We start from the raw sequence: 10405 nt of genomic DNA on the forward strand, positions 1-10405 counted from the left end.
ATATATATATATATATAGCTGTGGTTTTCAGGATTTTTTTTTAACACATTGAAGCCTTAAAAAAAAATAGATACACACACATTTTCAAAAAATAGATACACACACATTTTCAATGTATAGTAAAACAGATAGAAGTCGCTTTTCCAGGTCCAGAGCAGGGTCCAGAGCCCTACTCACTGGGCGTCCTCCTCACTCTCCATAACCAGCTCCTGGTGGTCCCCAAGTCCCCTCCTGGGGTGCTTGGAAACCACTGGTGGGGAGCATTCCTTGTTCTCATTAGCCAAATAATAGTACTTCTGTCACCACTGTCAAACTGATTTGGTCTTCATTATTTTGTATTCTGGTTTCAACCAGGATCATCCCAATTTGTATTTTATTTTTCATTCCAATTTTTCAATTAATTTTTTAATTCATTTTTAATCAAGCTCATCAGTAGATGCTGTTATTCATAAGAACGGTGGGTCCAGCAAATGAGGATAACTGACGCCTTTTTTGTGGTTTTGAATAAAAGCATTTACAATTTCTAAATTATTATTTTGTAAAATTCTTACAATCTCACCATTTCACCTCATCACATGCTGATTTAATATTGTTTTATGTAAAAATAGTCCTTTTCCCATTGTGCCACCATTCCTTCAAGTGTCGTCAGTTCTTAAAACGCATTTTAAAAAAATAACCAAGTTGACTTTCACACCTTATATAATCAGCTGTATTACAAACACGTATTGCGGTGACAGTGTCCTGGAAAGACATACTATTTCTCACATATGCTTTTACTGAGAAAATAATATACCAAGTAGCATGGTCATGTCACCCAGTGCTTCAAATTGAAATTTTTACGATCATAAAATTACAAAGTCCGATCAGGGATTTACACCTGTGTTTTTGGTAATGCCGTAGGCAGCCTTTCCAGAGCAAATTCTGGGCCCCCTTGCTGTTTATGCTTTATTTGACATATTTTGCCTTTTTCATTTGATCGAGTCCTTGGAAAATCAACTTCAGTAAGTTTTTCCTAGTCTCTTTAGGCATGTGGTTGGTCGTCATGGGGATGACGCATAAGGGAGGCCAGAAGTTGGGTTGAGATGGCAAGAGACTATTTTGTGCTTTAATGATATCATACTTGATAATAAGTGTATAAGTTACTAATATATGAAATGATGGTAATTGTATCTTCCATTTGAATTCCCATTGGGTAAAGTTATTTCCTGATGTGGAAAAAAATTACACTAGGGTCACTCTGGATTGGATGGTGTATAAACCATCCAGCTTCAGTCTGCGGGTGCCGGTGACATATCCAACAGCCTTTAGTTTATTTCCCTCTGCTGTGAGTTTACTTAGATTCCCTAAGGGTTCAGTTCCCAAGGGTGCTCGGGTGTGTCTGTAGCTTGAGATAGTCCTAGAGCCAGCGTGACAATAATGTCAGGAAAGTGTTCACATTACAATCTTAAGGGCTAAACCACGGTGCCTAGCCCTTGGAAGCTGGTGAGCAGGGCAAAGAGGACTGGAAAACTCTCCATTTTGCCATATATGAGCAAGGAGCGGTGGTATTTCTTACTAAACAGTCACGGGGAAAATGGCTCAACCTCTTCAAGGCAAAAAAGCAGAAGAGCAGGCCAGCACCGTGTGGGCTGACATCACTGTAGTTCAGATCTGGGTGTCCTGTCCACGGGGTTTTACTTATCTGCGTGCCCCTGGAACAGAAGTGTCAGGTCGGAGAGTGGCTCACGGGTGTGTTTGTTGTCGTCTGTGGCTTGTAGCACCTTGTCCTGTGCTTCTGGTGCAGGTGACTTTTCCACTCCAGAGTTGGGGACCCAAGGCACCACCCTTCTAGTTTTAAAGAAGATAGCATGGCCAACAGTACGACAGGAGGCCCTGTGCTTCTCAGGCGTGGTTGATCCTGGGGTGACCCAAATTTGGAGGTACACCCAATGCCCAGGTTTGTTGGGGGCAGCCTGATTTCAGTAGGTTGGGGGAGGTGGAAGAGCCAAGGATACTTGCTGAGCGTGTTGGAGATTCACCACATGCTTAATGGCCAGAGAAACCTCCGGGTCTGGTGGTGAGAAGTGAGAGCCTTTAGGAAAGAGCCTCCCATTAAGTCGTTTTGAATGGGCTAGATTTTGGTTTACCCTTTGGGGCAGCTCTTACCCCAGTGGGAGCTATCAGTAATAATTTTAAGCAGTTTTGCTGTGTTTCTGGGCACAACTTCACCAGGGTCTTTCCAGAGGGTTCTTTTAGTTCGTCCTGTCTTTCTAGAGGACTGAGGTCTCCAGGCACAGAGTGCAGCCTCCATTTGATGTCCAAAGCTCCGGCTACCCCAGAAATGACCTTTGAGGTGAAAGTCGACCCATTATCGCTCTGTAGTGACCTCGGTAACCCAAATCAGGGAAATCTCTCTTTTTTTTTCTTTTTTACTTTTTTTGAGAAAGAGAGAGAGCATGTGAGCAGGGGTGGGGGGAGGGGGCGCAGGGACAGAGGGAGAGAGAGATAATCCCAAGCAGGCTCCACACAGTGTGGAGCCCGATGTGGGGCTCAGTCTCACGACCCTGATATCATGACCTGAGCCAAAACTAAGAGTTGGATGGTCAACCGACTGAGCCACCCAGGCGTCCGAGGAAATATCTCTTTTGATAAGGCCTTTCTGTCCCACAGGGAGAGGCCCCCATGCATCCAGTGACTGTATCTACAAATACCAAGAGGTGTTTGAAACCCCAGGTGCTACCGCATGACAGCAAAATGCATTTACCAGTCTTCCCCTGGGGGTGTCCCTCAGTCTGAGTTGCTGTGGCTAAAGGGGGTACCAGAGGCCTGGCTTGTCCATTATTTGTCTGGCAGTAGGACACACCGATTTGCTATTCTTTTACTGATCTCTTTCATCCTTGGAATGTCTACCATCTTTGCTAACCATGGGCAGAAGCTTCTTTGCCATCATGGGTTGAATCATCTGTGCTCTTAGGAACCCCCAGACAGTTTGCTTGGGTGCCCGGATTTTCCCACTGCTGTCATCCAATCTCTGATTATCAGGGACCACGCGGAGCCCATTTTTGCTCCCTCCTCTGTTTCATCATAGGACTAGGTGGGGGTGGACTGATAAAGAGGCAAGGAAGAGGTAATGGCCGCTGCAAAGTCTCCCCTGATCTAGCAGGCCTTTCCATGCCTGCGTCCGCCAAACAGCCTCCCTGTATGACTTCTGAATTTCCTTTCTGGTGGCCCTTACAGTCACTGCCCCACTGCCATCTGTGGTGGCTTTGCCCTGCTTCCAGCAGCCTGTGGATTTCTTTGCCATCTCCGATTCCTTTCTTTCCAGCATTTAAGAACCCGCTTTCTTTCCCTATTTCTCCAGGAGCATGGATGACAGAGCAGGTGTATTTAGAATCGGTGTGAATAGGTAGCCCTTTCTCTTGACCCAATTCTAAAGCTCTGTTTAGCACAATTATGTCTGCCTTTTGGGCAGAGGAGCCTGGGGCCAGCCTCTCGGCCTCCGCAAGAGTGGTTAGGGTCATGCCCCTTTTTCTATGAAACCGCTACAAACCAGCCTCCGTCTGCATGGGACAGGGCTCCGCTCCAGAGATCTCCGGGACTAGAGTACCCTTGATCCGTCACTTCTGGGCGACTGTGGGTAGTCGGTGGATCAGGTCAGGAGGTCGAGTGGTTGGGTGTCAAGTGTGACATGGCTTCAGCTGTCGCTGAGGGGGGCCTGGCTGCACGGCCTGATAGCGCCGTATTCTCTGTCGGGGTAGCCACAGAGGTCCTTCGGTTTCCAATAAACCAGAGACCACGTGTGGGGTCCAGGCTGTTACAGGCTGACCCATAGGTTTTCTCTGCCTCTCTGATCTAAGGGTCTGTGGCTGCCACAGCTCTCAGGCAGGGAGTCCGACTGTTTAGAGAAATAAGCTACCCTTCTCTTCAAGGGCCCTAGCGTTTGGGTTAACATCCCCACGGCCACTCCTTGTCTTTCCTGTACATATAAATCCAGCGGCCTTTCAAGGCCTGGTAATGCTAAGGCTGGGGTTTCAGTCTATTGAAAGCTTGATCACAGGCTTTATCCCACTCAAACAGGTTGGTCTCAGGTCCCTGAAACTCATCATAAAGGGATTTCACACTTAGCCCAAAGTCAGGAACACAGATGCGCCCAAACCCAGCCATTCCCCAAATCCTGCACATTTGCTTGCGGGTCCTTGGTGAGGCCGGCTGACACTCTGCTTTTTCTTTCATGAGGAAGACCTCGTGGTCCCCTTAGAAATAAGGAGCCCCAAGCATTTTACAGTTTCCTTAGAAATTTGAGCCTTTTCTTTTGATACCACGTACCCCTTGCTGGCTAGGAATTTTAACAGGAATCTAGCATTTTTGTCAGAAGACCCTGAATGAGGCTGGCTTTTGGAACACCACCCATGCATTCATGAGAGTGCTGTTTTCTAGAGTTCGCTTTTTTAAGGCTTGTTCTGGGATTTCTCCAGAGGGAGTGGGGGAATTTTTTAAAATCCTTGATGTAAACCAGTCCAGCAGTATTGTTTTGCTGGGGGGCCGAGGTCTTCCCACTCAAAGGCGAATAATTCTTGGGACTCCGAATCTGGTGGGGAGCAGAAAAAGGCCTTCTTTAAATCTAACACAGTGTAATATTTACTATTACTTGGTGGATCAGCTAATAGGGTGAATGGATTGGGCTCTACAGACGTATGTCTTGACTAGCCTCATTAACAGCTTGGAGGCCTTGAACTATCTGTTCCTTGCTCCCTGGCCTTTTAACGGTAAACTGGGGTATTGAGTGGGGATCTGCGTGGCCTGCTCAACCCTTGCTCTAAGAATCTATTTTTTACCCAGAAGATCCCTTTTATTTATTTATTTTAAGATTTTATTTATTTATTCGACAGAGATAGAGACAGCCAGCGAGAGAGGGAACACAAGCAGGGGGAGTGGGAGAGGAAGAAGCAGGCTCATAGTGGAGGAGCCTAATGTGGGGCTCGATCCCAGAACGCCGGGATCACGCCCTGAGCCGAAGGCAGACGCTTAACTACTGTGCCACCCAGGTGCCCCAGAAGATCCCTTTTATAAAAAGCTTCTGGTTTTATGGGGTGTTGCCTTAGCCCTAGCCAATGATCGATCGGTTTTATTTTTTTTAAGATTTTATGTATTTATTTGACNGAAGATCCCTTTTATAAAAAGCTTCTGGTTTTAAGGGGTGTTGCCTTAGCCCTAGCCAATGATCGATCGGTTTTATTTTTTTTAAGATTTTATGTATTTATTTGACAGAGAGAGAGAGAGAGAGAGAGCGCCAGCACAAGCAGGGGAAGAGGCAGAGAGAGAAGCAGGCTCCCACTGAGCAAGGAGACCAATGTGGGACTCGATCCCAGGACCCTGGGATCATGACCTGAGCTGAAGGCAGACGCTTAACCGACTGAGCCACCCAGGCGCCCGATCAATCTGTTTTAATTCCACCATCACGAGTGTGGCACTGGGGGCACATCCCACTCATCCTTGTGCCCAGACCTGCAGGTTAACCTGGCTTAAAATACTCTGTCTTCCCCTTCAGACCCTGGCAGACTGTGTAGGACAGCCATGAGTTTACCCCCGCCCCGGGACCTGGACACTTGGCTCTCTCCCCTGTCCTGCTCCCAGCTGATTAAGGCTCCCAATTTGGATAAGATGTCTCCCCCTAAAGGAGGAAACGGACATTCTGCTGCATAAAGAAAAGAGTGCTTTCGTCATTTTGATCCTATGCCGCAGGTCAGAGTCTCCAGAAATCTTTTGGTTTCTCCTCGTCCCCAGACTCCTTTTATATGACATTTAGTGTTAGAAAGGCTACCCTTCTGGGTGCTCCACAGAGAGAAAGTGGTTCCAGTATTGAGCGACAGTTCCACCCACACTCTTCCCTCTGTGAGGGTCACCAGGGCTCCTCATGGGAAATGAGGATCTGGTTGTCTGAAGCCGGCCAGGGAGCCCCATGGTCCCATCACACCCCATCATCGCAGAGGGGTAGCTGGGATGATTCAGTTTTGCCCATCCTCCTTTTGGGGGCGGTGAGTAGTTCTGTCTCCGTTGCCCTTCCTGTTTACAGTAAGCACCCTGACTCTAACCCAACTCTGTCAGCGGCCTCTTGATCCCACGGGCGGGGGGGTGGGGGGCAGGGTGTCTTCGTGGGTGTCTTCCTTCCTGACCCTGGGTTAGCTCCAGTGGCCTGGAGCACCACTGCCAGAAGACAGCTCACCTTTCAGCTTTCTCCACCTCTCTCCCCGCAACTCCACCCCCCTGTCCCGCCCCGCCCCCTCCCTACTGAACACCCCCAAGGCTGCCTCTGCTGGGCTAGCAGAGTCAGTGTCCGGACCTGTGGCCCATTTTTGAAGTTTTCTACAGATTTCTGGGGCACCTGGAGATCGGAAATGGGTCTTAAGGACCACTTTGGCTACCTCGGGCCTTAAGGTTCCCAGTGTGTATGCCATCTCAGACTATCCAGCAGCCTGAGCTGGCTGGTGGGTTTTCACTTGTCCCCTGGTGATTCCCGCAATGTGGATCAGTATATAGGAGGTCCACTTACTTCTTGCATAGCTTTCAAAAGTAGGCTCCGGAAAAGCCCTATAAACCCTCTCTTCCGTCTAAGGAGTTAGGATCCCACCGAGGGTCCGCTCCTGGCACTGCCTCCTCGCTCCGTCTCTGGGAATACAACCCAGGATGACGGTCCCTTTCAGCCCCTTCTCTGGCTTTTGCCGCCACCCAGACTTTTCTTCTGCTTTTAGGAGGATGGTTAGTAAAGCTTGAATGTCCCCCCAGACCGGACTGCGCATAGAAGATATGCATCAATTTATGAATTCAACTAGATCAGCTCATAGTCCCCTGGTGTGCCTGCCAGCCGCACAGGTCTGATGTTGAAAAGAGGACACGCACATTAATGAGACGTCTGTCACCGTTAGGGACCTGTCTAAATGGGAATATTCCAGCCCCAGGCTGGAAGCAGGTCCCTAATCTAGTAGTGCTATCTGGTAAGGGAGGAGACATCAGGGACCGCTTGGGGGTGTTACTGAGAAATCGGGGGTTAGCACTGATGGGGTTGGAGGAATTGGGGTCTGGGTGTCCCTAAGGATCTGGGTACGGGGGAAATAAGGCAGAGGTTTATTACGACTTAATGGTTGACTTAGAAATGTAGACGGGATTTGAGGCAAATGGTTTCCAGCTTTATGTCTTCAGACTTAGAGGCAGAGCTCTTCCTCAGATTTAATAAGGAAGTATTTTGGAGGTTTTAGGTTCCACCTTTATCTTACAAATTTTCCATTTCCCTTGTAAACCTTCATTTCGATATAGTGGCATAAAGCATTGAACATATGGGATCTCTTCCCATTTTCTTACTTTTCTACAAAATAGTTTTAATCGCAGTGTGGTCTTGAATTTTAAAGTTCTGTTTTCTGGCCACTTTATTCCACCCTCTACTGTATATTGTGGCCAGGCTGTGTTGCAAAAGGAGATCAGTTGCTTCTGAGTCCAGGGAGAGTATCCAAAAACCTTCCAGTTCTGGAGACTACAGCCCACAGGCTTTCCCTCGGGGTGGAACTTGTCCCATGTTCTGGGAATCTTGCTTAGAGTCTCCTTCTAACTTACAAAGGGAGTTCACAGTGAGTAGTGGTGACACAAATGCCACACCATTTGCTCACAGAATATTTAAGACTCCAGTGGCTTGTCCTTCAGAAAAAACCTAGAGAAAGAAAGGTGCCCCGGTGTCTTAAAAGATGTTCGGAGACTGCCAAGGACTCTCAGTGTCTATCTTATCAGTTAGTCAAAGCGAAGGTAAACTGGAGAACCGGGGTTCCCTACTTACAGATCATCAGGAAAGAAAAGAAAGGAAGGACAAGGTACACAACGGCCAAGCAGCCAGGGTGGCAGTCCAAACAGCCAGCAACAGCCTACCGACCAAGAACATATGACACAGAATTAGATCAGCCAGGACGGAGATGTCTGGCGATCTCCCAGACCCTAAGCACCAGATAATGGAACAACTGTGCCCAGAGTCCCTGACAAAGGGACCAACCAACTTTATCCCCTGACTAGTCTTTAAACCAACGCTCCCGTTCCCGTTTCACCAGCCTGGGGCGTCCAAGCCTCCTGAGGAGCCCAGCGATGCCATCTTTCCGTTTTCTCCCGATTTACTCAGACTTGGTGAGACAATCTCATTTAAGCTGTGCTGTAGACCCAGCTTATGCCAGGGGGGATCATTTTGAGTAAAAATAGCCAGTGTGGCCGCTGGATTTCAGGGGAGGGCCCAACGCTGGCGGTGGTTAGAGGCACCAAGGAGGGAGAGCCCCACAAGGAATCCGCTCCTGGCCCAGGCCCCGGAGCTTGAACGCGTTAGCCCAGGACGAGCTGCCACTGCCCTCGGCTCTGCTCATCGGAAACCAGGGACCTGGAGGGCAGAACCTCAGGAGGACAAGAGTCCCATCTGGGTTACCAGAATTTGTTACTGGACCAACGTGGGTGATTGAGAGAGACTACAGAGCTGGAGTGGCCTTGTGAAGTCTTCTGTGTTTGCAGCAAATAAAGAGAACATGGAGAATAAGTTCCAAAGCTGTGACTCCCCAAACAGGAGTAAGCAGCTCCTTTCGTTCCTTTTTTTTAAGTCAATTTTTAAAAATGCAAGTATAATTAGCATACAGTGTTATATTAGTTTTAGGTGTGTAATATAGTGATTCAACAGTTGTATATATAACTCAGTGTTCATCATGATAAGTGTATTCTTAATCCCCTTCACTTCTTTTACCTCCTCCCCCCACCTCCTGGTAACCAGCAGTTTGTTCTCTATAGTCTGCTTTTCGGTTTGTCTCTTTTCTTCTTTGTTTTCTTCCTTAAGCTCCATGTATGAGTGAGACCATACGGTATTTGTTTTTCTCTCCCTGGCTTATTTTACTTAGCATAATCCCCTCTAGATCCATCCATGCTGTTGCAGATGGCAAGATTTCATTCTTTCTGAGGCAGAGTCATATTCCAGTGTGTGTATACGCCATATCTTCTCAATCCGTTCATCTATGGGTGGACACGTGGGTCGCTTCTGTGTCACGGCTATGGTAAATAATGCGGCAATTAGAGTGGTTCCTGTATCTTTTAGAATTAGTATTTTAATTTTCTTTAGGTAAATACCCAGTAGTGAAATTACTGGGTCATATAATAATTTTATTTCTAATTTTTTGAGGAACCCCGTACTGTTTTCCGCAATGGCTACACCAGTTTGCATTCCCACCCACAGTGCAGGAGGGCTCCTTTTTCTCCACAACCTCACCAACCCTTGTTATTTCTTGTGCTTTTGATTTTAGCCCTTCTGACAGATGTGAGGTGGTATCTCATTGTGGTTTTGATTTGTATTTCCCTGATGGCGAGGGATGTTGAGCGTTTTTTCATGTGTCTGTTGGTCATTTGGATGTTTTCTTTGGAGACATGTCTATTCATGTCTTCTGCCCATTTTTTAATTGGATTATTTGTTTGGGGGCTGTTGAGTTGTAGAAGTTCTTTATATATTTTGCATACTAATCCTTTATCGGATATATTTTTTGCAAATATCTTCTCCCATCGGTAGGTTGTCTTTTTGGTTTTTTTGATGGTATCCTTCACTATGCAAAAGCTTTTTCTCTTGGTATAGCCCCAGTTGTTTAATTTTACTTTTGTTTGCCTTGCCAAAGGAGACATATTTAGAAAAATGTTTCTATGGCTGATGACAAAGAGATTACTGCTTGTGTTTTCTTCTAGGAATTTTATGGTTTCAGGTCATTTAGGTCCTCATCCATTTTGAGTTTATTTTTGTGTATGGTGTAAGAAAGTGGTCCAATGTCATTGTTTTCATGTAGCTGTCCAGTTTTCCCAACACTGTTTGTTGAAGGGGCTGTCTTTTCCCTATTGTATATTCTTGCTTCCTTTGTTGAAGATGAGTTGACCATATAACTGGCTTTATTTCTGGGCGCTCTACTCTGTTTCATTGATCTATGCGCCTATTTTGTGCCAGTGTCATACTGTTTGGGTTGCTATAGCTTTGTAGTTTATCTCGAACTCTGAAATTGTGATTCCTCCAGCTTTGTTCTTCTTTTTCAGGATTGCTTTGGCTATTCGGGGTTTTTTGTGGTTCCATACAAATTCTAGGACTGTTTGTTCTAGTTCTATGAAAAATGCTATTGGTATTTTGGTAGAGGTTGCATTAAATCTGTAGATAAGCAGGCTCCTCTCACTGGGGGCTGGATGAATATTCAGAGGGAGAGATCCTCCTCATCACCTGTAACGGGCAGGCATGGGGTTGCCCGTGCACACCCAGAAAACACGCCTATCCATACGTTGTATGTTATGCCAGTGAGGCTTATGCTTTCCCAGGGCAGGGATTTTTAACATTATGATAAAGCTGAGGTAACCGTTGGGCACTTCATGGCTTATCTGCCCAGACCTGTCC

This window comes from Ailuropoda melanoleuca, chromosome 8, assembly GCF_002007445.2.
Source record: "Ailuropoda melanoleuca isolate Jingjing chromosome 8, ASM200744v2, whole genome shotgun sequence".
In the NCBI taxonomy this organism is placed as follows: domain Eukaryota; kingdom Metazoa; phylum Chordata; class Mammalia; order Carnivora; family Ursidae; genus Ailuropoda; species Ailuropoda melanoleuca.